The sequence below is a fragment of the Limulus polyphemus genome, unplaced genomic scaffold (assembly GCF_000517525.1).
Source record: "Limulus polyphemus unplaced genomic scaffold, Limulus_polyphemus-2.1.2 Scaffold131, whole genome shotgun sequence".
Classification (NCBI taxonomy): domain Eukaryota; kingdom Metazoa; phylum Arthropoda; class Merostomata; order Xiphosura; family Limulidae; genus Limulus; species Limulus polyphemus.
Genome location: NW_013665741.1, coordinates 724,206 through 730,205, shown reverse-complemented (window position 1 = coordinate 730,205; position 6,000 = coordinate 724,206). Strand labels below are relative to the sequence as shown.

Genomic DNA, 6,000 nt, shown 5'->3' with positions numbered 1-6,000 from the left:
CATTAAATTTCATACTTCAAAGAGGGGTGGTAAATCAATTACAGAATAATGCTAAATTAGGGATGACTAGTGCAGATAGCCCTCGTGTAGCTTTGCGCGAAATTCAAAAACAAACAAACAAACACAAATGAAAAACAAAACAAAAATGAACAGTTGAAGCTTAAATAACAAATGAAAGCGTGAAACAAACTCGCTAATGTAAATCATATCAACACATGAAATGACATGAAATATATAAAGCATGCAGGTTTAATACTAACAATCATCATGTTATAACTGAGGATGCTCTGTGAAAGATGACATTTGATCATTTCTGCGCAAAATTACTTTCATGTTAAAGAAAACTTTCACAATTTAATGATGTCGCAATGGATAAGACCTTCGAGATGATAACCTTTAGTAAGATGATGAAGAGGCATGATTTAGAAAACTCGGGTCTGCAGACGATTAGTGTGGGATAAGGCAATGCCTCTCGCGGGAAGGGATTACCGACCACAGAAGGTTTAGGCACGTAAAGCTTTTGAAAACCCTACCATTGATCGACCAAATAGGAACGAATCAGCCTCACGCGTCCGTTTGCTGTAGTAACCCAGAGATTTGCCTCAGTCTTATCCGATCTATTTTCAGCAGCTGTTGTTGCAAAGCTGGTATTCAGGCTATCCGATAATAACGTGCTTTCAAAATTTTCCGTTCATGATAAATATAAGTTTGAAATGCTGAGAAACGCACAATGGAAAAGCTAGAAAAAGTGCATAGTTGGCAAACCGATGAAATAAAAAACGGACTGTCTCAAAACTATGTTAAAACCTACAGAGCTCTTGAACAGATTGCTAAACTGACTTGGCTCGTGAAACTGATTTGTGCCCTGAAAATCAACAACTGTTTGAAAACCGCGAAAAAAACAATTTATCAACTTTTTTTCTTTTCTTTCTTTTCTTTTCCTGTCTTTGAAATGAAAAACTTAAGAATTTTACACGGTGTCTTATGGACACAATTACACACTCTGGAAAATTAAGCAACAGTTAAGTTATCTTTAAAAATACATCTCTTTATTTCTAGAGTCGAGCGGCCTCGTACTTAAAGCTTATGCGTTTCTCTTAACTGTGACGCAGAGTTTGATAAGTTTCAAAGCTTCTAATGATCGAATCTCAATAAACGTCGTTATAAATCAATATTATCGTGAAACTCTGTATTTTGACTTATAAAAGAGAAAAGTGTTGTTATATCTGAAAAAAAACTGCTTTTTAACAAGTCATTAATCTCACAAACTTGTCCAATCAAAAATAAGCCAGAAGTCCTCTCGGTTATCGACGAGCGCATCTTACAATTTATAGTCATGCTATAAATCGAAAATGTGTTATGTAAAGTTTTTCAGACTTATGCCTGCCATTCGTGAAATTTTATGGCTTTTTTTATTTCAATTCATTTCTGTCCATGGAAGTTGAGATTTTTGAAGTTAGAAATAGAATAATGATTTGCTTGGATTACAAAAACTTGTCGTGCTCGAAATACTTTTTCTTATATACATTAGAAACCTTTTTAAAGCCTTAAAAACAGGGTTAATGCACCTTTTAAACTAATTTCCCATTTAGGCAGAACTTAAAATGCTTATAGGAAATGATCCAATATATTAGGTTAGTTTTGAACTTGAGATTTTACAGCATTCAAAAACTTCCAAATCAACTGCTATATCATATGTAACTAGAGTATACCACTTATGAAACAAACATATTAGAGTCCTTTTTCTAAAGTTTAGGTTTGTTTGTTTCTGATACTCGCCCAAAGCTACATAAGGCCTATCTGCCTGCACTAATTATGAATTGATAGAATAGATGGAAGGCAGCTAGTCAAGAACACTTACCGCCAACTCTTGGGTTACTGTAGTCGAATCGTGGGATTTAACCTTCATTATTATAACGCTCAAAGACTGGAGCATGCTTTTGTGACAACGGGGCGAGAGCAACGAACTCTTGAGTTCCCAATACAGTGCGCCAACTGTTGGAAGGAGTGCTTTAAAAGACCATTAGTTTCCAGTAGTTTTTCTCTTAACAGTACGGTTAAGAAAACTTGATTCTTGAAGAATAAACCAGACAATATTTTTCAAAATATAGCTATCTCAATATATGAAAAATATGTTATGTTTGCATACAAAACTCAAAATGCTGAAATACTCTCAATACTTCTTTCTCGTGCAGTGAATCAGCTGTAAGTCTGACGGACTATAACGCTAAAAATCGGGTTTATATACTTGTGGAGGGCATAGCACGGACAGCCTATTGTGTAGCTGTGTGTTTAACAACACAACAAACAATCCTGAGGTTTTAACTAATGACGTACTGAGGAAATGCAACATGGATGAGACGTAAGATATTGACACATTTGTTGGTTCATACACAGAGCTTTTTATTATGGCAACTATGTGAGAACACGCTTGTGACGAGAGTTGGTTGTGTATTTAAAGTTAGTTCATGATTTATTTTAAAATTGTTTTCTCAGATATAACTTGTAAACTCGAAACTTTTAGAGAAAAATTGTGCAACTTACGCCATGAAGAATGTCGTTGATACATCACTTTTGGATCATTAATACACACAAATTGCTAACTCCATAATGAATGTGAAAACTCATTTCAAATTTTTTTGGTATTCATATTCATTTGCTTAAGAACCTTACGAACAGACAATTGGGGGAATAAACTAATAATGAATAATACAAATCAGCTGTGTATAGAACAATCGAATGAACTTTTCAGTTGTCAAGGTAACTACTCTAAAGCACTTTAAATATTTAAGCAGTACATGGTTTCAAGAGGTGAAAACAAGAAAAATATTAGAAGTCATTTGAAGAGGTAGATAAAAGGGAATACAAGACCGACATCAAATAATTGAAAAATACGGGGCATAAAACGCAAATTAAAAACGCAAACCCTATCAGAATTGAAGGAATATTCTACATTTTCATTATGCGTATTATTTTCTTTGAAGTTGATTCTTAAAATTTTACCAAGTTAAGGTTTTCCACAAAAATCTAATCGTTTGAATGTTTCCCAGAATTGTAAAAGAAAATCAGAGTTTCCAAGGAAGTTAATAAAGTTATTAATAGTACGTTAATGAATTATACTTTTTTAAATTAAGATTTAGGATATTGAAATCATAGATTTCCCTAGGAACTTTGAATCATTAAAATTAATATATAAGTTTAACAACCGAATATGGCATTAATAGCGGAGATATCTAACTGATTATTTTTTTTTTGCATTCTAATCATTATTGATTTTAGTTTTGTTTTGTGTTGATCTATAACATTATGTACTTTTGTACAGTTTTTGCCGCATAGAATTAACTTTATAAATTCATAAGATACTTTTTGGTTCTGGTCTAATTAATTAGCTTGCTTTTCATCAGAAGTTATTAATAATGAACAACAGGATTTCTTTAGAGGCATAAAAAGAAAAAATACTTTTTGCCCTTCTAATATTAAGACAAGTGAAATTTTTCACTATGCCGTATAATGGAAGAAGCAGGTTGGTATTTAAAACACCGCAGGCGAGTGGTTATTGGATTTTAACTACAGGAATGTGGGAAACTAAGACCACTAGATCTCCTCATTAAACTGGTACTTATTTTCAGGTAATGAAAAGCCTGCGAGGGTCTATGTTTCGAGACGAATCTCGTTTTTACCACGATGACTGTTCGCCAGAAGGCGAAACTACATAAAATCTATTTCATTCATCGGAATGGAAAATCTCGTCTTCTGTAGTTTGTGCTGATTCTTCAGCGGACACTGTGCTAATGGCCTTTGATTAATGCACTACCAATTATACAAGAATGGAATTCACACATAGTTCTGTCAATTTGAAGTAAGTACAGACTATGCGAGAAACCCTTTGATATTTACCAAAATAATCTACCTTCTTTAGAGATATTCGTAAAGTTTATTAGGCTTAAGACTATTTCTTAAAGTTGTCTGTGTTTGGATAGGACTAAAGCCAATCGGTTGGGGTTTAAGATTGAGATGTAAGCCTTGTTACTACTTTATATTTTATTTATTTATGTAACTTATTTATCTGATGTTTATTGTGCAGAGTGAAGAATGTTCAAGGTGGCGTGTTTGACTTTAATGTGTGTCGTATGCAAGTTACAAAGAAACAGAGAGCTTACTATAAAAACTTGCTATTAAAAAAGTACAGAATTATAAAACACCAAAGTAATGCTGGATAACTCACTATATTTCTGTGTTAACTAATTATAGAACTGAAAGAAATAAACACAAATCTGGCGAAATAGCAACGCCGTTCTGTTGTTTAAAATCATCCCCTCCCCCAGTGGCTCAGCGGTAATTCTGATGGTTTATAGCGCTGAAAATTGGGTTTCAATGCCCGCGGTAGGCCCAAAACAGATAGTCCATACTGTAACTGCGTTTAACAAGAAACTAAAAACATGTTGTCTTATTCAACATTTATGTGGTAACGATGGGCTGTGTTGTAGTTTGGTAATTATAGAACCTTGTGATTTTTCTAAGTGAACAGTTTGTTGAACTTCTACTTGTAAATTGGCAGCACTAACATCCTTCTTCTGCTATATTTTTATGCTTTCTAATATTCTTCTATTTGTAGTGTTCTTGCACAAAGTTTGATGAAACAATACAATATATCTATAAATTTTATATAAGATTGTTAGTAATTGTTAATAGATTATTCCAATCTGAACGACTCTTTATGTTACACATGGGTTAAATAGCCAGGTCAGAGATCCCAAAGTTCAGGCATATGCAACTATACCTTAGAACTGCTGACCAGAGTTAAATCATTCAACTGGCAGCACTCGCCTCCTATCGGCCATTCTTTAGCGAAATTGACTGTCACATTTATAACGCTTTCACAATTAAAATTATACAGCGTGTTCAGTAGCATGTCGCAGCTTGACCCCAAGATCTTCCGATACGCAGCCTAGCACGTTAACCACAAGGCCACGTCCAACTCCAATATGGTTAGTAGGAACGAAGAGTATATCTCTGACAAGAGGAGACACAGCAGCGTAATGAATCTTAACGCACCAATGAAACAACTTGAAAGCTGTGACTATCTCTAGAACCATTGTACAAAAGTTTAAATAAAATAAACACTGGTAAAGAATATTTGAACTCCTAATAGTAACGTATATTAAAAACCTACTGTTAGTTAGAAACTACAGCATAAAGCTTGAATGACTTGTCATCAAAATTGAATATAAGACTAATAATGTTGGTATTATTATAAATAATAAAGACAAGTAGGAAAGGACTTGGAGTTCATAATATAGAGATTACACTGACAAAACAGTTGGAAAAAAATTGATGTTATAGTTTCTTAAATGTAACAAATGAAAAAGATCAACATCCTAAACAACAGCATTAAATCAAATTCGCTATAATAATAAACAACACGAAAAAAATATTTTTACCCATAAAAGATGTTAGCACACTAGTTTTCCATTATCTAGACACATCCACCTTGAGGGTTTTGCTGATTTTTTTAGTGTGTATGTTTTAATGTAATTATTTAATATTTTTTACAATAGTGGTTACTACATAATTGCCATAAGATGTAATACAAATTACACTGACCGTTTATTCGGCGAAGTATACCACAGTTACAACTCGAATATTTTGGGAACTTTATGACAGTTATTACATCATTATTCGATAAAGTACACGGGAGTTATTACATCATTATTCGGTGAAGCACACGACAGTTATTACAACGTTATTCGGAAAAGCACACGGCAGTTATTACATCGTTATTTTGTGAAGTATACAGCAGTTATTATATCATTATTTGGTGAAGTATACCGCACTTATTATACCATTATTTGGTGAAGCACACAGCAGTTATTACATCGTTATTCGGAAAAGCACATGGCAGTTATTACATCGTTATTTTGTGAAGTATACAGCAGTTATTATATCATTATTTGGTGAAGTATACGGCACTTATTATACCATTATTTGGTGAAGTATACG

At 33.4% G+C, this 6,000-nt stretch overlaps 1 protein-coding gene across 1 annotated transcript in view; it reads right to left on the bottom strand.

The window, feature by feature from the left end:
* Positions 1-6,000, bottom strand: part of LOC106473548 (glutamate-gated chloride channel-like) — a 163,749-nt gene that overhangs the window by 60,412 nt on the left and 97,337 nt on the right. The gene's annotated exons all lie outside the window — the stretch shown is intronic.